This window comes from Mirounga angustirostris, unplaced genomic scaffold, assembly GCF_029215605.1.
Source record: "Mirounga angustirostris isolate CCGP_5_RB_7025 unplaced genomic scaffold, mMirAng1.0.hap1 SCAF_5, whole genome shotgun sequence".
NCBI lineage: Eukaryota > Metazoa > Chordata > Mammalia > Carnivora > Phocidae > Mirounga > Mirounga angustirostris.
The window spans coordinates 25,615,842-25,638,780 of NW_026991713.1; the positions used below are offsets into that span (position 1 = coordinate 25,615,842).

A 22,939-nucleotide genomic window follows, 5' to 3' on the forward strand; every position below is an offset into this window, starting at 1 on the left:
CTCAGCTCAGGTTATGATCTTGGGGTCCTGAGATCGAGCCCTGTGTCATGCTCCTCGCTCAGTGGGAAGTCTGCTTGGGATTCTTTTTGTCCCTCTCCCTCTACCCTTACCCCTTGCTTGCTCTCTCTCTCTCATAAATAAACAAATAAATCTAATAAATAACTAAATAAGTAAATAAAAATAAAATTGGAGGAAACTTTAAAGTCACATTCGACCTTATGATGTATAATGGGTCCTTTAGAAAAAAATTTAGGCTATAATGCATTCTGGCTCTATTCTTTAGAAATGTATGTGATGTCTGAGGCGTCGTAATTTAATTTGCCTTAAGTGTGCTTGTAAGCAGACTGTCGGATTATAACCTGATTCATCACTCACTTGGAGGCTAAAAATAGAGGCTGATACAAGAGGTTAAATCACCTAGCAATGAGCATTTTCTCAAAGGGACAGATGGACATAAATCAGAGGCAGCCCATCACTCACTCCTGTCCAGTGCCACAGGCTGGGTACGCCTCCTGCTTGGTAATTGTTTCAGAATAAAATGGACTCTTGCGCTAAAACTGCCATCCCTCAGAAGAGGCAGTTTGAGGGGGTTTCAGAAGATGTGATGACTGGAAATCCAGGCCCAGCTGGCTCCTGCTGAACAGTGTGGGCTGTGCAGGGGTTCCTGATTGCCAGCTGCCGCCATCTGGTTTCCAGGGGGAGCAGTTCGAACACTGGGAAGGACTGTGGGAAAGGAAAAAAATTTGGAATTTCTCTCAAATTTTCCCGGAAAAACCATTGATCTTGCATCGTGTCTCAGCTTTCCTCTTAGTAAAATAAAAATGGTTCACGTTTCCGTCTGGAGTCAGCCAGGTCCTCAGAGTCTCAGAGGAGGGACATACAAAACTAGAGGATGCAAATTATAACAGTGCTAGCAAAAGAAAGGAGAGTGCTGACCTCTGACAGCTCAAATCCACACAGCAGAATGAATGCAACTCAGCAATTTCTGCTCACATGGGGGCAGGCAGAGTGCAGGACTAGAATCGTGGAGGAGGGAAGGAAACCGACACGTGGGGAACATGGACCCGTGCTCCAGGCATGCTAGTAGGTATCGCCTTAATAGGCATTATCTGTTCCGTATTACCTGCTTACCTAATAGGTATTACAGGGCTTATGGTGTTACCTTATTGTTGATGGGAACCTATTCTTCGGCTGAGAAAATGGACTCTCAGGGACGTTAAGTAATTCCTCAGCCAGTAATTTAAAGAGGCAGCATTTCATCTCCAAGACTGGCTCTTAACATCCTTCCTCTTACCATTACATCGTGCTAGCCCTCTACGTCTATGAGACATGAAAATGGGAGAGAGATTTGCCCGAGTGTGATGATGACTCCAGGCTAATTCTAGGTAGGAGTGGGCACCTGCTGTGCAGGACAGTGATAAGAATAACTATGGGGGCAACTGGGTGCCTTAGTCGGTTAAGCGTTGGGCTCTGGATTTCGGCTCAGGTCACGGTCTCAGGGTCGTGGGATCGAGCCCCGAGACAGACTCCCTGCTGGGCGTGGAGTCTGCTTAAAATTCTCTCTCTCTCTCTCTCTCCCTCTGCCCCTCCCCCACTTGCTCTCCCTCTCTCAAAAAAAAAGAAAGAAAAGAAAGAAAAGGAAAGGAAAGGAAAGGAAAGAAAGAAAAGAAAAGAAAAGAAAGAAAAAAGAAAAGAAAAGAAAAGAAAAAGAAGAATTACAGGACATGAAATTTTATTATTCGCTGTTTCAGGGAGCACTATACTATAGGGGTGAAGATGTGAGCTTTGGGGCCTGACAACGTTAACATTAGCTCTGCCACTTCTAAAGCTTGGATAAGTTACTTAGTCTCTCTGTGCCTCATTTCCTGAGCCATCAGATGGAGATAATAATAGTCCTTACTTCAAAGGGGTCTCGTGCAGATTGCACGGTAGAATCCATGTAAATCCATGTAAAGTATTTGGAATGTTGCCTGACACATAGTAGGTGCTCAGTACATGTAGTGATTTAATATCTGTTCTTTGTAGGTTACCCGTCGTATTTAAAACGGTTCGTACTTGGAATATCCAGCCAGTGGCTCATGGTATGACCTTTCGACAACACGCAGTGGCCCGACTTCTGCTTCCTGTTGCTCTCAACCATAGAAACCTATCCCTCAAGGTCCAGAACCAAGCAGCCTCCTCTGAGGGCCAGCCTTGAGTTTTCTTTCTTTCTTTCTTTCTTTTTTTTTAAAAGATTTTATTTATTTTACAGAGAGAGCACAAATGGGGAGCAGCGGGCGGAGGGAGAGGGAGAAGCAGGCTCCCCGCTGAGCAGGGAGCCCGATGTGGGGCCCAATCCCAGGACCCTGGGATCATGACCTGAGCTGAAAGCAAGCACTTAATCGACCGAGCCACCCAGGCACTCCCAGCCTCTAGTTTTCCATCAAAATCTCTGCCCATGCCCTTCAATTTCTGAACCAGGAGGCTGCAAGGTGAGCATAGAGGCTTTGAATCTATACACATCTACCTCTGTGATTTATCAGGTAGGTGATCCTAGACAAATTGCTTACCTCTCTTAAGTCTCAATTTCCACTTCTGTAAGGTGCCTTGGGAATTTCTGTGATGATTGGATATAATGTATTTAAAGTATGTAGATCAGCATCTGGACCATGGTGGCCAATCAATCAATCAATCATGACTTTCTCTAGAAATACTTTAAATAAAGTTGGTATGTTTCCAAAAGTTGTCCTAGTAAATTGATGCTAATCTATTTTGGAAAGCTTTAAGCTAGGCAGTTAAAGAGTTAATAATTAATTAAATATGATGCCCATCACTTTTTAAAAGTTTAGCTTTAGACTCTTGATCAGGAATGTCAACCTGTTATAATGTACCTTCCTCAAGAAAATCAGGTGCAGGGGGCACCTGGGTGGTTCTGTCGGTTAAGCATCTGCCTTTGGCTCAAGTCATGATCCCAGCATCCTGGGATCAAGCCCTGCATCAGGCTCCCTACTCAGGAGGGAGCCTGCTTCTCTCTCTCCCACTCCCCCTGCTTGTGCTCTCTCTCTCTCTGTTAAATAATAAATAAAAATCTTTAAAAAAAAGAAAATCAGGTGCAACAGAAGGCTGTCCTTAAAACGCAAAGAATGGAACCTTTTACAATTTAGTTTACTGCCTATTTCTATTTTCATAACTTTGCTAGGTATAAGCCAAACAAATGATTCTAACAGTGGGAATTCTAGGGACCCTCCTCCTGTTTGTTGGGAGGGTTGCTGTTCTGCAGTGCCTAGGATGTTTCTATAGGAAAGGCTTTGAGTATGATTTATGAACAGGTTTAGCTCAACATTACTGTATCAAGGCAGGCCACATTGTAATAAGTCCCAATCATTTGGCGGCATGAATATGGAAGTTTGTTTCTTGCTCATGAAACTACCCGGTGTGTGTGTGTTCCCGGTTGGTAGGTGGCTCTGTTCCACAGAGTACTCTGGGACTTAAGCTCTCTCCACCTAGTGGCTCGCCCTATCAAAAGACCCATTATTGTCTGCATGGTCTGAGTGGCGTCTCCAACATCCAGATTCCAGCTGGTGAAAAGGAAAGGAGAATGTGACCGAATGTGATGGGTGCTTGCCCAGAAATGGTACACGTCACTTCCTGTCATACATTATAGGCTAGAATTTGGTGGCATGACCATATCTAACAAGGGAGCCTGAGAAGAAACCAATTTTGTCTCTACCATAATAGGTAAGGAAGAATTCTCTCTTGGTGTCAAGGGTCCTCTGGCAGATCCCTGACCTAAGTTCTAGAACTTTGGCTCTGCCAAGGACAGCTTCATGCCAGGGCATGGGAGCAGCTAACAGGATACACACCCTCACTCTATAACCCCACTTCCAATTATCCCCCTGATGCTTGTGCTGTGTCACCCATGGTAGCTCCCTTTGCTCTTGATGTCCTCTTTTTATAAGCACGGGCAATTAATCGTTTGTAGAACACCTGGTTCTTGCAGCCCTAAGAATGACAACAACAAAAAAAGAGGTAGGTATTAACTATTGTTGTTAGCCCCATGTTGTTGTTGTTGTTGTTATTATCATCATCATCACCATATTACAGATTAAGAAACTGAGGTACAGAACAATGAAGTCATTTGTGCAAGGAGAGTCCCTGGGGGCACTTGAAAAGGAATATTTTAATCCCTTTTGCTGGGTGAGGATTTTATTCCCGAATCTGGCAAGGAGCATGCTGTGAAAATGCTCCCCTTGCCAAATTAGCAATCTTTATTCGTCAAGGATTTCTTTTTTTTTTTCAAATTTGCAGAAGCATTCTTTCCTAATTGTTGTTTACTATTTGACTTCATTTATGAAGAGCTGTTTCTTTTTCCCTGATGGATAGAAGTTTTATGTTTTTATGCAGTAAAAACTGCTGATCTTTTCCTTTATGATTTTTTTTTCTCCTTACTTCCAGGCATAAAAAAATCGCCCCCCCCCTTGAGAATGATGATAAATAATTTTATTTTCTTCCAGGTTTTTACTGTTTGAGTTTTAATATTATTTACTCTTATCCATTTTGAATTGTTTTTGTCTGTAGCTGTGGAAAAATGAAGATTCCTCTTGTATTTGGATTGGAATCTGCCAAAGTGTTTATTTCAGACAGACTTAAATGGCGGAAGCTAATACAGTGACTGACCACCGGGAAATCTATACCATACGGACAGTGGTGAAGATCCCTTCATACCAAGCTCGTGGGGTTCTAGACAGTGGGTTACTCATCCCCAGGCAAGTGCGTTCATTTTGCAGCTGTAGGGTGCACTGCTGCGGGTGCACCCCCCACATGCCTTGTTTGGCGCGTGCCCCCCCCCCCCACCAGGTGCTGTGAGCTGGGGCTGCTAAGCATTCCCTGCTGCCCCCTTCTCTGCAGAATTGCCCTCAGCCCAAAGGGAGCCACCCCACCCAGGAAGTTACACCCATCCCTGGTGGGAACCAGCAGCCAATGACCAGTTGACACAGAGGTATGAAGGCCTGGTTCCCTGACTACAAAATGAGACCAACTCCGCGATGCAATTCACACTGCAGAGCTCCCTGTGGGATCATTCGGAAGCTCCTCTCCAGCTGAGACCCTGCCTTGGCTTAGCTCCTTCTCCTGCCCTGGCCTCCCTCCCTCCCTTTCTCCCAAGTGTACTCCTTTAGTAAACTGTGTGCTTTCCAATCCCTGTCTCAAACTCTGCTTCTAGGGAGTATGATCAAAGACAGTAAGAACATCTGAGTTCCCATAACATTCCAATGCATGTAATTTATAATCTGATACATATAACAAACGTGTTTTACAAACTTTGTAGATGTTATAGACTCAAGGTAAAGGTTATGTGTATATTTTTAAAGATTTTTAGGGGCGCCTGGGTGGCTCAGTCGTTAAGCATCTGCCTTTGGCTCAGGTCATGATCCCAGGGTCCTGGGATCGAGCCCCGCATCGGGCTCCCTGCTCAGAGGGGGGGGACCTGCTTCTCCCTCTCCCACTTCCCCTGCTTGTGTTCCCTCTCTCGCTGTGTCTCTCTCTGTCAAATAAATAAATAACATCTTTTTTAAAAGATGTTGTTTATTTTGAAGATTTTTATTTTTAAGTAATCTCTACACCCAGCATGAGGCTTGAACTCACAACCTCAAGATCAAGAGTCACATGCTCCACCGACTGAGCCAGCCAGGCGCCCCTCAAAGTTATATTTTTGAAAGTATTCACATGTGTATAATAAATTGTTAGCTATATTGGAGAGGTTTTTGTTTTTTGTTTTTTTTTAAGACTATTTATTTAGAGACTGAGAGTGCGTGCGTGCACCCGAGTGTGGGTAGGGGCAGTGGGAGAGAGAGGGAAGCAGGCTCCCTCAGCTGAGGGCGGAACCCTACTTGGGGCTCGATCCCATGACCCTGAGATCATGACCTGAGTTGAAATCAAGAGCCAGAGGCTTAACCGACTGAGCCACCCGGGTACCCCCTATGTTGGAGAGTTTTTTACCCTGAAATATTGAAACTGTAGTGATCAGGATTATGGGAGATTAGATTTTTAACCTAAGATATTTGACCCACCTGGATGATATTTATTGTTCCTTGTTTTTCTGAGGTTTCTGGGGGTATAAATACTCTCTAATCCCCTTTCCACATTTTACTGAGAAGAGTAATAGAAGCCCAGGATTTTGAATTCCCCATGTACTTTTGTCAGTGAGACAGAGGTAAATACTGCCTAATGTGTTACCTGCAGTCTCGTAGTTTCAGTCAGAGCTGAATGAGAGAGAGTATTTCCACAGCAGCATGAGTTGCTTCGGTCCCAGCTTGTACCCCGCCCCAGCTGGAGAATAATACTTCCCTCCCCCTCACTGACTGTTTTCCAAAGCAATACCGCTCGGACTCCAGCCTTGCATTTTCCTTTTCATTCCAAGCTTGGCCTCCGAGGATTTTGCTTATTCTCCACTTCACATCTGAAGAAGCAGAGATGCCGTGACTTGCGGACAAGAAGGGCCCTTTTCATGCTCGGAACGGCAGGTTCCAAAGGTGCTGTTGATGCTTCCTAGCCCCAAACAGCACCTCCGTTTGCTGTGTTTGCCTGCTCGCGGACTCCGCCACTTACGTCCGTGTCATCGATCTGCCAAGCAGCGACCCTCGCCTCAGTTCCGTTCGATTCTATCTCACTCCCCGGGTCCATTAAGAATGAACACTGCATGCACTGTGTTTTGAAAATGAGCTTTAACACTCCTGGGCTTTGTTTTGGGTTTCTCTCTCCATTCAGACAGAACAGCTGGAAGATGGTTCAGTATCGACTTACTTGCTTTTTTGATTTAGATTGTTTCTTTTTCCTTATCTCCAGGGTACTATTCAAAAATCTTCTTAAGCGGCACACTGGAGGAACAGGAGAGGTGGGGATGGAGGGAGGGAAGAGCTAAGAGGCGAAAGGGTTGGTTGAGGAAGGGAAGGAAGCAAGGCTAGTGATTTTCTTGGGTTGGCGATTGATCTGACCCCTTATTTTCCGAGCGCTGTTGCATTTCCCCCAGTCAGGCCTGTCCTCCCTGCCCATCCTCCAACCCACCGGGCTGTGCAAAGAGAAGTGTATGAAAAAAAGCATCAAATTGGGCTTTGGAGTGACTTACAGCTGGCTTTGAATCCACTGCTTGCTATATGCTGACCTTTGGAAAGTTACTTACATGCTCTTGTATCTTGCGAGGTGCAAGTATATTATTTGGTCTTTGTTGTAGGTGGGTTCGTGTTAGATGGACTTTTTCCAAAAGCGGTTAGAGAGGAGGTTATCCTAAACTTGCTGCTACCCCTGCCCTTAATTACTCAGCCACTCTAGTTTATGCTGCCGAGGCCCAGCCTGTTGGAGGCAGAAAAGGAACATCTGGACATCTCGCCCCAACTGCAAGTGTCAAAGGCACCTGCCTTGACATTGGCCTCACAGGCTTGTCAGTAGGGTCAAAGTAGGTGACGGCCTAGTAGATGACATGGGCACTATTATTACCAGCCTCTCCCTGTTATATTTGTATAAACTGAGACACAGAAAAGTTAAGTAACCTGCCCAAGGTCATACAGCTAGTAATGGACATAGTTAGGATTTGAACCCAGGCACAGCTCACAACAGACCCAAATTTAGAATAAATACTAAAAATAAAATAAAATTATGGGACAGTTTTATTTTTTCTTACATGTAAGGTTAGATTATCTAGGTTATTTTTGCATCCAGGCAATTTTCTTACAATGAAAAAAAAAAAGAAGATATATTTTGCTGATGTTTTTTTCATTTTATTTATCCCAAAATGGTATGATTAGCAGGATACATTTTATACTTAGATTGCCCAACACGATCAAAACAAGAATCAGTTTTGCAAGATTATTTGAGGGCTTCATCAGTTTTCCCAAGAGCCTCTTCTAAGGCTCTGGTACTCGAATAATTTTCTTTCTCTCTTTGTTTTTTATTCAAATAATTTTCTTTCGAGGCACCTGTGTGATTGGCTTGATCGTTATTTGCATTGCAGACTCACACAATGAGCAAGAGGCAGCTCTTGGCAAGATGAGACGGAGAGGACGTACACTAGCCTGAAGAGGAGACAGGTTTGTTTGAGTGGGGACTAATTTAATATTAGTGAATATTTTTATCTTAAGATGACCTTTGGTTCCCTGTGCAAACTGACAACAGCAGGGACTTAGTGAAGTCTGAGCTAATGAGGATCCTCTGGCCTTTCTCAGCCATTAACTATTCTGCCTTCTTTAGAGAACGGCTACAGCTTACATGATGAGGGTATTTACTGGCGAATTATGGAAGCAGACAGACTCTAAGATGGTGCCCAATGATCCCTGCCTCTTTGTATCCATGCTTTTGTAGAATTCTCTGCCCTTGAGTGTGGGTGGGTCCTACATTTTGCCTTTGACCAATAGGTAATGGAATGTATGTGATGACACATATATTAGTATGTTACGTAGGTTGCAATGTCCCTCTTCCTGACAGACCCTCTTCCGTGCTGGCTTTGATGAAGCAGGTTGCCACACTGTGAGCTGCCCTATGGAGAGGGCCACATGGCAGGAGCCGAGGGTAACCTCCCACTGCCAGCAGGCAAGAAACTGGGGTCCTTAGCGCAACAACCTGCAAGGAACTAATTCCTGCCAACAGTCACGTGAGCTTACGTGTGGCGAGTCCCCCAGTCGAACCTTGAGGTAGGACTGCAGCCCTGGCCAAGACTGTGATTACAGATTCCAGGGGGAGACCGTGGTGTAGAGGACTCAATGAATCCATGCCTGGAATTCTGACCCACAGAAACTGGGAGATAAATGTATGTTGTTCTAAGCTGCTAAATTTGTAGTAATTTGTTATCCAGCAATAGATAATACTGATATATTCAAAACCAATGGGTCATGAATGCCAACATTTATTGAGATAATCCCAGGTGCAGAACCCTGCACTAGCTCAGGGGATACCTTGGTGAACAAGAGAGAAAATGGATCTTCATGGAACTTAAATCTAATGGTATGGATGACTGTGATACTGTGATTTAGATCAAGAAATATATATTTGGTCTTCATCTCTGGCTCCTAGTATAGAGCTCCTAAAACGCTTGGAAGGAGTGTCTTATTATTCATAAGGAGCCCCTTTTGAGCACCCCGGAGTTGATATTAAAGAAGTGACCTAGGGTGGGACCCCTAAATAGCCTCAGGACGGGGATGGCCACCAGAAAGACAAGTGATTAAAAGTCTGGAACTTTCAGCCCTGTCCACCAACCTCTGGGAAGGAGAGGAGTGGGCACTGCAGATTAAGCTCTGTGAAAACTGTTGAACAACAAGATTTGATGAGCTTGGTGAACACACTTACACCTGGGAGGATGGTGCACCCCAGTTCCACGGGGACAGAAGCTCCTGAGCTCAGGACCCTTCCATATCTCTCCTTATGTACTTCTTCCTCTGGCTTCCATTCATATCCTTTATAATAAGCTGGTAAATAGAAGCAAATGTTTCTCTGAGTACTGTGAGCTGTTCTAGCAAATTAGACTTGAGGAAGGAGCTTTGGGAACCTCTAATTTACAGCTAGTTGGTCAGAAGCACAAGTGGAAGCCTAGACTTTTGATTGGCATCTGAAATGGGAACAGTCTTATGGGAGTGAGCCCTTAACCTGTGGGAACTGACGATTATCTGCAGGTAGACAGCATCAGAATTGAGTTAAATTTGTAGAACACCCAGTCTGTGTCTGCTGAGAATTGGAGAATTGGTTGATGGTGTTGGAAAAAACACATCAGAATGTCATTAAACAAATAATTACCATATGAACTCTGCACTTAATACTACCATCCACATTTGGGTCAGTGACCAATATAACAAATTGGATAACCGTAGATGAATATCACTGAACATTCACCACGATCATAATTTCTTTTTCAGCAAAGCATCCACAGAAGATCTACCTTTAAGCCATGCAGTTTCCTACAGCCTGAGATAATGCCACTATTCCTTGTAAAAATGTGAACACACTCGCCCTCTCTTCAAAAGGAGGGAACTAAAGTCACAGCAGTGTCTGACTCTGGCTCTGAGTTCAGGATTTCGACTGGTGGACATTCTTTCTCAAGGTTAGTAACAAACCCATCATGTTATTCTGTGACCTTTGGAATACGTTTTAAGGTTAATCATCATTAATACAACCTATATAAAATAGTTGTATTAAAGAACTTATAAAAAGAACTTGTAAAAAGAACAAAAGGATATAAAATATAAAATCAGTTAATTGCATAAAAATATACATGATAAAGCAAGGAAGGTGATAATAGCAAACACAACCTTCCAGGTACTTTATCTGTGAACTCATTTAATTTTCATAAAAATGCTACAAAGTGGGACTATCACTTTGTAAATGGGGAAATTGACCCAAAGAGAAGTTAAGAAACTTGCCCAAGGTCTTCTGCTAAATCTGAGATTTGAACCCATGCAGTCTAGCTTCAAATCCTATGCACATACCCACTATCTATACTCCTCTCACTGTGAACAGCCACGACAACCGTCATTTCTGCAATATTCACAAAGGCACCATCGGTGTTTAGAACCTCCTCCCTCCACCACCTGTTTTCTGTTACTTCTCTCTGCAGCAAACATCTCAGTTGATGTATGGTGTATGGACTGTAGGTCTGCCTGCGTTTGAATCCAGTCTTACTGGCTAGGTCAACTTGGGCAAATTGCTTAGCTTCCCTGCACCTCAGTTTCCTCCTCTGTAAATGGGGATGATAATAGATCCTATATCACAGGCTTATTGTGAAGATTAAATGATTTAATATATACAAAGCACCTTTATTATTTCAGTATAGAGGGATCGTTCCAGAGACTTCCATTTAACCCTTCCTACCATAGTGAGATTCACATCACAGGTCAGGGAGCCAGCGGTGACTGCTGTCTGCTAGGACTTCAGCTACAACTAAGCATTCAAGCACTGTGGAAATAACTATAGAATGGGTTCGAGGATCCATGAGTCTCACTATGAATGGTCCTGCTGTGAGTGAGCCCTGCTATCACCTGTTTTCCATAAATTTGCTTACACCTACCAGAGCTAACCAGAGGTGGCATTTGGAGGCTCTGGGGATTAGCATTAGCTAGGAGATAATAATAATCCTGTCAGGGCCCAGTTGCCCTGGTAAATGTGGTATATATATATATATACACAATGGAATATTACTCAGCAGGGTCGTCCTCAAGAGCATCTGGTCTTCCCTTTCCTCAAGGGGCTCTGGGTCTGGAAGGTGCCTCAGGGCTGGGAATTGGGTGAAGACTGATTCTCCATCATCATGACTAAAGTCAGTCCTCTGTTCCCCAGACTTAGATTTTGTTGTTGTCATACAAGTTAATTAAAAAAAAAAAAAGTGCAAACATTTTAGTACCTGTGTGTTTTAGCCCTAAAGACCCTGGGATCTATGAGGCACTGTCAGTCACACATGAGCCTTCTGCTTATTTCGGGAGTCAGAACCCAGCTCCCTCAGAAGATTAACCCCTTCAGGAAACTCTTGTCTGTGGGAGCATCTCGAACTCTCATCCTTGGCCTACAGAGGGCAAGTATTTTTCCAGAATGCTAATACTCTTCTCACCACCATGTGGAGTATTTTGTTTTGTTGTTTTCCTCTTTCCAAAACTGGGCGAGTAGATCAGGTATTATGAATCCTCTCTACTAGTCCTTTCTCCTTAAGCCTTTGGATTCCCTTCTCATTAAGGAAGGCAGAGCATCTGAACTTCATGTGCATGGGCCCCCATGGATACTCCGTTTCAGACAATCAAGCAAGACGGGTAAACCTGTTCTAGTTGTTTCACATAGCATGCTGAATCCAGAAGTTTTGGTGAGGATACCTGTAACATAAATTTGATCCGATCTAAAATTATTTTCTTCTCTTGTCAACACTCTCAGAATTCTTCTCTCCCATAACCTTGCAATGCTTTTGGTATGTCAGCCCTCTCTTCCCAGGTCTGACTTTGATCTCAGGGTGTGCTGGAATCTGACTCTCGTTGTGTGTCTGGAGTCAATGAGCCGAGATGGGGTGGGCCATGAGGACATCTCCTTGCAAGGTGACCACTCGATGAACTTACAGTGTTTTTGAACCAGACAGGGCCAGCCTCATCAGAATGGGAGGAGAGGCTACTTTTGTTAGTGCAGGAAGCTCTGTGAGTTTCAGGGTTAGCTGATACCTACAAAATATCTCCATCCCAGCACTCAGGGGAAGAACCACTTTTTCACAAATACCCTGAAAGGCCTGGTGAAACTGTGAATTCAATCTGTTTTTTAATTCATCAGTCTTGAGGATCCATCTCTGCCTCTGATTTTCAGCTTCATTAGCCCTCTGCCTGAGTGACATAAAGACAATTTTAGGGAAATCACAGAAACCTCTTCATTCACTGATCACGCTTTGAAGTGAGAATTTAAATCCTAAGCCTGTGATTTCTTTTTTCTTTAAATGTTATCGTGCAGTTAAATGAAGCTGTTCACCTCATAGCCTTTATCTTCTTCCCTTCGCAATCCGCCAGAGCCTTGCTTTTACCAGGCATTTCATTCTCTGTGACTGTAGGGGATATTTCTGTTGCTCTGAGACTACCATGAGCACAGCTCACGATATAATCAAAATGCAATTTTATATTGGGGCAACTGGCTGGCTTAGTTGGTAGAGCATGTGATTCTTGATCCCAAGGTTGTGAGTTCAAGTCCCACACTGGGCACAGAGATTACTTTTAAAAAGTGCAATTTTAGGGCGCCTGGGTGGCTCAGTTGGTTAAGCAACTGCCTTCATGATCCTGGAGTCCCGGGATCGAGTCCCGCATCGGGCTCCCTGCTCAGCAGGGAGTCTGCTTCTCCCTCTGACCCTCCCCCCTCTCATGTGCTCTCTCTCTCTCATTCTCTCTCTCAAATAAATAAATAAAATCTTTAAAAAAAAAAGTGCAATTTTATATTTCCCTTCCACTAATTCTTTAAACTTCATTCAGAGGCTGGAGGAGGAGAAGAGGATCCTCCTCTACATCTGGATGAAACTTCTGACAGCTTCTGCGCTTCTCTTTCTCTCCCCACTTACCTTCACGTCTACCTGCTAGCTGTCATCTTCTTTCTCCTCCAGGGTTGGAGGTAGGGTAGAGATGAGAGGGAGAGAGGGGCAAGTGAGTGAGTGCTTGATCTGGTGGCTCTGTGTGCTCCAGGCCTTACGGATGATTAAAGCCGGTGACTCCTAGGGGGCCTTTAGGATGGTTCCAGCTGGTTCTTCTTCTCAGGGCTCTTGCATAGGAATTTTGGAGGTTCCCTGCAGGCCCTGTGGATGGCTCTCTATTCTGGGTGGTCTCTTTCAACTCTGCTTAACCCCTGGATATCCAGCTGTGTGTGCTTAGCCTCTTTTGGCTGAGGTCCAAAGAGGAGAGGCATTAAAGCAGAGCAAAAGCCTCTAAAAAAATCTCCTTGGGGCACCTGAGTAGCTCGGTTGGTTAAGTGTCCAGCTCTTGATTTCAGCTCAGGTCTCCATCTCAGGGTTGTGAGTTCAGGCCCTGTGTTGGGCTCCACGCTGGGTGTGGAGCCTACTTAAAAAAAAAAAAAAAAAGATCTCCTCAACTGTCTTCTCCAAATCCTCTTTTTTTTTTTTTTTAAGCTTTTATTTATTTATTTGAGAGAGAGCAAGTGAGAGAGAGAACACGCATGTGCACAAGCGGGGGGAGGGGCAGAGGGAGAGGGGGAAGCAGACTCCCTACTGAGCAGGAAGCCTGACATGGGGCTCAATCCCAGGACCCTGAGATCATGACCTGAGCCGAAGGCAGATACATAAACAACTGAACCACCCAGGCACCCCCAAATCCTCTCCTTGACCCCCTCTTATATCCTTGGATTTCACTCAGAGCTCTAGGAGATGTGGAACAGGTTCTCCTTCATTCCCATTATGAATCCTGTGTAGCAGGGAGGAGATTGGGGAGCAGGGGGTGGTCTCACTGTAATTTTGGCATCTCAAGATATCTGTTGCTGAATCTGTCTAAAGGGAGGCAGGAGTAGTACCCCCCCCCCCCGCCCCACCTTCTATTACAATAGTTCTTGTGACTTTTTTTTTGCCACTGGGTCCCAGTGTTTATCCAGCAGGGAGCTGGTGCAGGGCTCGATCCCAGGGCCCTGGGCCATGACCTGACACTGGCATTGTTTTGATTGATTCTTCGATAATCTTTAATCTCCTGTAGTTCTTGTGGTATAAAAATAAGTGAGCACTGTATTTCAAACTCTTAGCATAGTGCTTGGCACATAACAGATCATCAATGCTGGTAATCCTCCCACTTGTCCTTTCCCTAAAATTATTGTTTATGGTTGTTATTCAAGTCCTGATTGTGAAGAACTCATTAAGACGTAGTGGGTGCCTTTCAGGGGCTTTCCAGCCCACATCCCCACAACTTAAATATGGACACCAATCCAAGCTAAGCCTGTTAGACTTTCTTTCTAGAGAAGGAGGTAGGTACTTGAAAGGTAAGAGTACATATGGATGGGATCAGAGGTGGTACCAAAACAGTCCTTTACAGGCTAGCAAAAGAAAAGAGGTAGTAGAAACTGGAAAGCTATATAGTTACCCCTGGTTTCACACGCGGGCTCTCTAGTCAGGTTGCCTTAAATCCCTGGCCTGCCACTTACTAGCTGTGGGATCTTAGGCAAGTTACTTAAAATTGCTGAGCTTCCATTTCTTCATCTATGAATTTGGGATAACAGCGGTATCTATCTCATAAGGGTTTGTTAATTGCTTTGGACCATTCCTATCACATAGGAAGTTTGATTTCTGGGTTTAGTTTACTTGAAAGTTTATGTTTGAAAAATATTTTAATTCCCCAAGTCTTCATCTTCCAGCAAGTGAATGATCCTGCATTTCATGTCTCCCGAGTGTCCTAAGGATAGCTGTAAACATAGTTCAGATGTTTTAAAAGAAGTTTTTTTTTTTTTTTTTTTTTTTTTATGACTAATCAGCTTCACTTTAAAGCTCAGTATCTCGGGGCGTGTGGGTGGCCCAGTTGGTTAAGCGTCCGACTCTTGGTTTCAGCTCAGGTCATGATCTTAGGGTCGTGAGACCGAGCCTTGTGTCAGGCTCTGTGCTCAGCAGGGAGACTGCTTGAGATTCTCTCCCTCTCCCTCTGCCCCTCCACCTGCTCGCCTGCTCATGCACACGCTCTCTCTCTCTCAAATAAATAAATCTTAAAAAAATTTTAAAAAATAATAAAACTCGGTATCTCATCACTTATAAGAATGGAAAAGAGCTTGGCTAGGTTGACGTCCATTCCATGGGTGCATTGATTTGCTCTGTGTTCAGTTGTGTTCATCACAACCAGGCTGTGGAAAGTATGTCATTTCACAATTGGGTCAAGCACTCCATGGGAGATGCAGCACTGAAAGTAAGCTTTTGAAAATGCCTGTCCTCTTCTTTCCCAAATGAGCTCAAGAAAAATTGGCAAGATTTCTGTGCCTATCTACCCAAAGATACTGATTTTATAAAAGTGACTTTCAGACCTATAACCCTGGAAGCTTTCTGTTGTTCCGTTCTACTTTGTTAATAGAAAAATCTCAGCATGCTAAATTATAAGCTATTTGTTTTAGTAGATGACATGTCATAACTATATTGTTGTAGAGAAGGCTTTAAAGGAAAGTCCTAGGGGAATACCATTTTAGTTTTCCTAGGTTATCTTATTCCTTCACTTTTTAACTTTTTAAAGTAAATCTAATGCTATGAACCTGAATTTTCTCAGATTTTCCTGGGCAGTGGGTTGAAATGTGTTACGTTAATGATGATCACCGCCATTTTGCTGACTTTGTCTTACATCTATAAGTTTCAGAGCTTTGTCCCCCGCCCCCATTCAGGTCTAACTCAGTGATTTTTGAGGGTCCCCGGGGGGGGTGTACTGCAAACAAGTCTGTCCACTACAGTTACCGTGGGGCATTCATGATGTCTTCTTCCCATGCCCTGACCACCTTTCCCATTGCTATCTGTTGCCCACTGAGCCATTTGAGGATGGTGCATTTCCAACCCCCCTGCTACTGGTGTCCGTGGGGATAACACTGAAGGCTGGGCCAAGAAGGTCATCTTTCAGGGACGCCCAGCCAGCCCTGGAGATGTCAGAGCAGCCCCGTCTTTCTCCAATGTGCTGAGCCCTAAATATGAACCTTCAGTGTGTTGAAGCTGGGCAGCATCACTCACAGAAGAGGGAGAGGGCCCCGCCCTGTGTGGTACTTTGTCACTTACGCATAAACGCTGTGCTTCTTCAGGAAGGAGACTTTGTAAAATAGAGGCTACATCGTCTGTTTGCCCACTTCTGTTTGCTACACTGCTCAGACAGGACTCCCTGGGGCTGGCGAGTTCTCCCCAGTCCTCTCCCTCTTCCTGTGAAGGGATTCTTTTCTTCCTCCCATGCAAATCATCTCATGTAAATAGATGTCTTTTCTCTCTGTTCATCAGTGCATTTGTTGTAACTCTTTGGGTTTCAAATAGCAGGCAAAGGCTGGAGCCAGCAGAAGTGAATAAAAGGACTGCATTATAAAGCTCTCTGAGTGTCTGGTGAAATGAAATGGCAGGACTGCAGCTGGGTTTCAAAAATAAAATAGGAGACTGAAAGTTATGCTTCCTCTCCCTCGACTGACTGGCTTTTCCTGATCCCTACCTACAGGGAGACAAACAGGGCTCTGTGTGGGCCTTGCTGGGGAAAGGCAGGGACCTGGCCACTTCTGAAGCATAAGATGATGGTGAAGGGGGGAGAGGGGGAGGGGCGGATGTAGATTTTGGGGATGTGGGAGAGGGCCAGATCAAGGTTGATTTTTATTAAGCTGGAACTTTATCTGAGCATGGCAATGAATGGCAGAGCCACTGAAGAGAGTAAACGAAATTCTATTGTAACATAAGAATAAAAAAATTAAAAAAAAAATGCTATTGTAGCTAGCTCATGCTGGCGGTATTCAGAGAATGGATTTGAGGGAGTGTGACCAGACATGGGTAGAGTAGTTACGACACTATCACAATATATAGTCTTGGAAGGAGATTCAGAAGTCCTGCTGAAGCAGGAACAGAGAGGAAGGGATGGATTGGAAAACTGTTAAGAGGTCGAATCCAGGGGTGCCTGAGTGGTTCAGTCGTTGAGCGTCTGCCTTCGGCTCAGGTCATGATCCCAGGGTCCTGGGATTGAGTCCCGCATCGGGCTCCCTGCTCGGCGGGAAGCCTGCTTCTCCCTCTCCCACTCCCCCTGCTTGCGTCCCTGCTCTTGCTAGCTCTCTCTGTCAAATGAATAAATAAAATCTTAAAAAAAAAAAAAAGAGGTCGAATCCATAGGACTTGGTCATAAATTGGCTATGAGGAGAGGGAGGAAATTCTAAGACTGCCAAGTTGTTGGCCTTACTGGGTAAATGGTAGTGATATGGACTGAGATGGGGCATACAGGAAAAGAAGCAGATTTTGTTTGGGGAGAAGGTAAAATGGCACATTTTCCACAGCCTGGATGGGATTAACCTGACTGGATACCTAGCAGATTAAGTCAACTTTGTGTTTGTTGAGTTTGGGATGCCTAAAGGATGCTCAAGTGGTAATGTCCAGGAAGCCATGCATGTTTAATTCCATCACTCTGGGAGAGTCAGCACTAGACATTTATGGTAGATCTGGGACTTGTCAGCATATAATATGGCCGTTCAATCATGACACTGAATAATATAACCCAAGGAGAATGTGTATTAAGAAGCACAGGTTGGAAGCCTGGTGAATATCAGCATTTCAACCAAGGGAGAAGGGGTGCCTGGGGGGCTCAGTTAGTGAAGCATCTGCCTTCGGCTCAGATCATGATCTCAGGGTCCTGAGATTGAACCCTGTGTTGTGCTCCCTGCTCATTGGGGAGTCTGCTTCTCCCTCTCCCTCTGCCCCTCCCCCCGCTTGTTCACTTTCTCTTGCTCCGTCTCTCAAATAAATAAATAAAAATCTTTTTTTAAAGATTTTTATTTATTTATTTGACAGAGAGAGACACAGCAAGAGAGGGAACACAAGCAAGGGGAGTGGGAGAGGGAGAAGCAGGTTTCACACTGAGCAGAGAGCCTGATGCGGGGCTCGATCCCAGGACCCTGGGACCATGACCTGAGCCGAAGGCAGATGCCCAACGGAGTGTCAATGAGATGACTAAATACAACAGAGTGTCGATGAGATGACTAAAAGATATCTGCTCATTCATTTATCCATAAAATATTTATTGAGTAGCTTGTATGTTCGACATGCTTTAAAGATTATTTATTTATTTATTTAGAGCATGGGAACAGGGCGAGGGGCAGGGGGAGAGGGAGAGAGAATCCCAAGCAGACTCCGCAATGAGCACAGAGCCTACCTCGGAGCTCAATCCCACAACCCTGAGATCACAACCCAAGCCAAAATCAAGAGTAGGACACCTAACTGACTGAGCCACCCAGGCTCCCCTGTATTCATCATGCTTTAGCAATTAAGACATCAGGCTCCAGAGCCAGGCTGCCAAAATTTGCATCACAGTCTCACAATTTACTTGCTGTTTGACCTTGGGCAAGTCATGACCCTCTCTGGGCTTCTCTTTTCTCATCTGTAAAATGGCAATGATAACAGTTATCACTTCATGAGGATTGAACAATAGATGGCATGGTAATCATATCATAAATGATCTCATCATCATATATTGGCCACTCTTCTGGACTGCAGGGATGCAGCTTGAACAAGATAGACTAAGTCCCTGCTCTTACAAAATTTCCATTCTATTTAGAGGTGAGGGGAGTACAGACCATAAACAAACAATAACAAAAACAGAGGACGAGAAAATGGCAGATAAGCGCTAAAAAAAGATGATATGATGGGAGGCTGGGTCAGATGGGACACACAAGGCAGGATGGTCAAAGTAGGCTTTTCTGAGGAGGTGACATTTATGCTGGAACGTGAATGACCAGAAGGGATAAATCAATGAGGGGCAGTAAGTTTCCAGTTAACAGAGAACAAATGCAATGACCCTAGGGAGGAACACATCTGGTGTGTCCAAAGAAAAAAAGAACCTACATTTTTTTAAATCTTTTTTTTTTAAAGATTTTATTTATTTATTTGAGACAGAGAGAATGAGAGGGAGGAGGGTCAGAGGGAGAAGCAGGCTTCCCGCTGAGCAGGGAGCCCGATGTGGGACTCGATCCCAGGACCCTGGGAGCATGACCTGAACCGAAGGCAGTTGCTTAACCAACTGAGCCACCCAGGCGCCCAAGAACCTACATTTTATCTGGCATCATGGCCCATGATCTTTTCACTATACCTCACAGTCTTTTTTTTTTTTTTTTTAAGTAGGTTCCAGACCCAGTGTGGAGCCCAATGCGGGGCTTGAACTCACGACCCTGAGATCAAGACCTGAGCTGAGATCAAGAGTCAGACGCTTAACTGACTGATCCACTCAGGTGCCCTACCTCATAGTCTTTCTGATGCAGGTCATTTTAATAAAGCCACAGGCAAATAGAAAGCTCTAAAATTCACATAGCAGATACTATGAGTTGGCTCACTCAAACATATTCTAACTCCTTTCTTTCAGGAAAGCTAAAAACTACATTCTTAGACTCTCTTCCATTTAGATTGAGGTCTGAGACATAGTTTCTGCCAACCTATGAGGCACAGAAGCAGGATGGTGGTTGAGCCCAGAGAAAGAGAGCAGATTCTCTGCTACGCTCTGTAGTAGAAGCATTTGGTTCTTCTGGGGGTGTGCATTAAAACAGTTCCATGTTGAAGTAGGGCATTTTTTTTTCTGGCTGCACTCTCACTGTGTAGCATTCAAGCCTGGTTCTCTGGTCTTCCAGAACATTCTCTGAGCTTTCTCCTTCCTTTCATGTATTTATTTCTGGTTAAACTAGCTGGAATGAATTCTGTTGTCTGCAACAGAGAACTTTAACATGTATAATGTCCTACTAATTCTGAACTCTCACCAGCTTCTCAACCTCTTCTTCTACCACACCCCGTACCCTTCATCTTTGGTACATCTAACTTTGTCTAAGAACGGGAATCTCAACCCACTCCAGAACTGCGCCTCTTCAGCTGAATCCTCCAAGATGACTTCTCTTCTGTTTGACCGAGTACTTCTGGGTCTGGTACAGAGCTAGGAACAGTGAAGGCTATAATGGTGTATAAACATTGCTCTTGTCATGGGAATAGGAGATCCCAAGACTTAAAATGAAAACAGTCATCACAAGATTATGTAAAAGTGATTAGAGAATAATGATTAGAAAATAATAATGATCATAACACAGTAGTTGTTTAATGAGTGCTATGTAGGTACTAGGTCATAGAATAAGAGCATTACATGCATTCTCTAATTTCATCCTCAAAGTCCTATGAAACAGGTATTATTATCATGCACTTTAAAAGACGAGGGGGGGGGGGGCGCCTGGGTGGCTCAGTTGTTAAGCGTCTGCCTTCGGCTCAGGTCATGATCCCAGGGTCCTGGAATCGAGCCCCGCATCGGGCTCCCTGCTCATGCGGGAAGCCTGCTTCTCCCTCTCCCACTCCCTCTGCTTGTGTTCCCTCTCTCGCTGTGTCTCTCTGTCAAATAAATAAAATCTTTAAAAAAATAAAAAAGACGAGAGAGGGGAGGCTCAGAGAGGTCAAATGACTTTCCCAAAGGCACACAGCTAATAAGTGGTAGAGGCAGGGTATCACCTCCCAGTCTAACCCCAGAGCCATGCCCTAAAAACCGCGTGGTTGCCATGTGCTGGGCAGGGAAACAAATGTTACCTTATTTCATTTTCTCAGTGATTATGTGAGGTGGATACTATTTCCCCAGCATAGCAGATAGGGAATTGAGTCTCAGGAAGGCCAACATTGCACAGCCCTTAATGGAAGAGCCGCAGCTTGAACCAGCATCTTCTGCTCCGAGGTCTAGGGTTCTTCCTGCCCAACCCCAATTGTCTTCCAATTTAATGCACCAGTTTTAGTTAGGATTGAATTCAGCTGCACAGTCAAAAATAAGAGTGGCTTAAGCAAGTGTGGCTTATAAAAGAGGATCAGAAGCAGGCAGTCCAGGCTGGTGTGGAGGCTCTACAAAGGCAGGGGTCCAAGCTCCTTCAGGCTTTGCAGCCCACCGTCCCTAAGGTGCACCTTCATTCTCATGGTCCAGGACAGCTGCTGGAGCTCCAACCATCAGAATCATGTTCCAAGCAGTAGGACAGAGGAAGGAACCCAGAAGAAAAGGCCAGATAACATGACCTAGGTTTCTTTAAGGTCTCCCAGAGGCTGCTGTATTTCACTTCTGCTTATATCTTACCAGAACTAAAGTCACATGGCCACAGCTAATTGCCAAGGAGGCTGGGAAAAGAGATCTTTATTAAGGGTAGCCACCTGCCCAGCTAAAAATAAAGTGTTATTTTTTTTTTTAAGATTTTATTTATTTACTTGAGAGAGAGAAACAGAGATACAGTCAGAGCACAAGCAGGGAGGGGATCCCCACTGAGCAGGGAGCCCGATGCAGGGCTCCATCCCAGGACCCTGGGATCCTGACCCAAGCCGAAGGCAGACGCCCAACCGACCAAGCCACCCAGGCGCCCCAAGTATTACTTTATTAAGGCAGAAGAAAAGTAGATATTGGGGCAGGCAGATTAGCAAGCTCTGCCTGTCCCCTTTCGGCATTAGTCTCTGAAGGCTACCGTAGCTGTCAGAGTCCTAGCAGAAACAGAGGGCATCTCAGAAGAACTTAACCAAAAAGAAGTTAATGGTCTGGGGAAGAGTAGGGACCTTTAAAGGGAACCACCGGGAGATAAGGAGACATCCGGAAGCTAGCAACAGAAGGAAGCTGCTACCGGCCCTAGCCCCAAAAGGAGAGAGAGGGGCCAGAGGTCAAAGACCCCAGCCTGTCTCTTCTCCTGCCCTGCCTTTTGCAGGCAGCCCCCGGGGTGGCAGTGGGGGCAAGGGAGTCTGGGTGATGCAGCCCTAGAGGCGAGCCTTCCAGGGGCTCAGGGCCAAGAGAGGAAGGCAGAGGAGGGTACAGGACAAATGGGGAATAGCCAGCAGAGAGTCATCTGTGCAGATGCCCCTGAGCCCTGTGTCTCGCCACATGCCAGGGCGAGGGGCTGAGCGAATCTGCAGCCGTTTGACTTGAAAGAAAGACTGAAACTTCCAGCAAGGCTATAGGAGGCTCCCGAGAGGCCCCAGCTGCGGCCTGTGGATGATTGAGGAAAGCTGCGTGCGGAAACAAGACCGCAGGCTGCCCTGCTCTGGCCGGAGAGGGCACGGAAAGTTCCCTGTTTGAGAGCGCCAGGGGAGCTACAGAGTGTGCAAGGGTGAGGGGGCGGCTGGCTGCTCGGAGGCGGGCTTTGCACCAGCCGCGTGCGCGCAGCGGAGCGCGGTACGGCCGGGGCGGCCGCACACTTTGGCCTCCTCCTGACTCCGAATGGCGCTTGTATACGGTCTCATGCCGTCTGCTGTTGGCTCGGAGCTGTTTCTCCCCCTCGCCTTGAGCAGGGGGTCGTCTCCGGCCCCACCTCCGCCCTGCACCGAGGTAGGCGAGCTCGTAGGACTGCAGTCCACAACGCTGGGCTCGGTACTGTATGGTTTCATTCACAGGCGTCCTGAATCGGCGACTCTATAGAGACATAAAGTAGACGAGTGGTTGCCAGGGGCTGGGACAGTGGGGCTTGAAGGGGAACGACGCCTGAAGGATACGGGGTTTCCTTTGGGGGTGAGGAAAACATTCTAAAATTGAGTGTGGTGCCGATTGCACAGCGCTGTGACTATATTAAAACCATCGAATGTTCCTTTGAAAGGGCGATGTCGGCGCCCGGGTGGCTCAGTTGGTTAAGCGACTGCCTTCGGCTCAGGTCATGATCCTGGAGTCCCGGGATCGAGTCCCGCATCGGGCTCCCTGCTCGGCGGGGGGTCTGCTTCTCCCTCTGACCCTCCTCCCTCTCATGCTCTCTGTCTCTCATTCTCTCTGTCTCAAATAAATAAATAAAATCTTAAAAAAAAAAAAAAAGT

The 22,939-nt window shown here is 45.3% G+C and overlaps 1 long non-coding RNA gene across 3 annotated transcripts in view; it reads left to right on the forward strand.

The window, feature by feature from the left end:
* Positions 1-22,939, forward strand: part of LOC123837919 (uncharacterized) — a 50,311-nt gene that overhangs the window by 14,869 nt on the left and 12,503 nt on the right. Inside the window, exons 2-6 of one of the 3 annotated variants that reach the window (XR_010411391.1) lie at positions 2,026-2,081; positions 4,558-4,978; positions 6,398-6,509; positions 7,985-8,060; positions 9,876-10,060. This is a non-coding gene — a long non-coding RNA (uncharacterized LOC123837919). Of the gene's footprint in view, positions 1-2,025; positions 2,082-4,557; positions 6,510-7,984; positions 8,061-9,875; positions 10,061-22,939 lie in introns of all 3 variants that reach the window. The other 2 variants (XR_010411390.1, XR_006789323.2) reach the window with 2 other exon arrangements.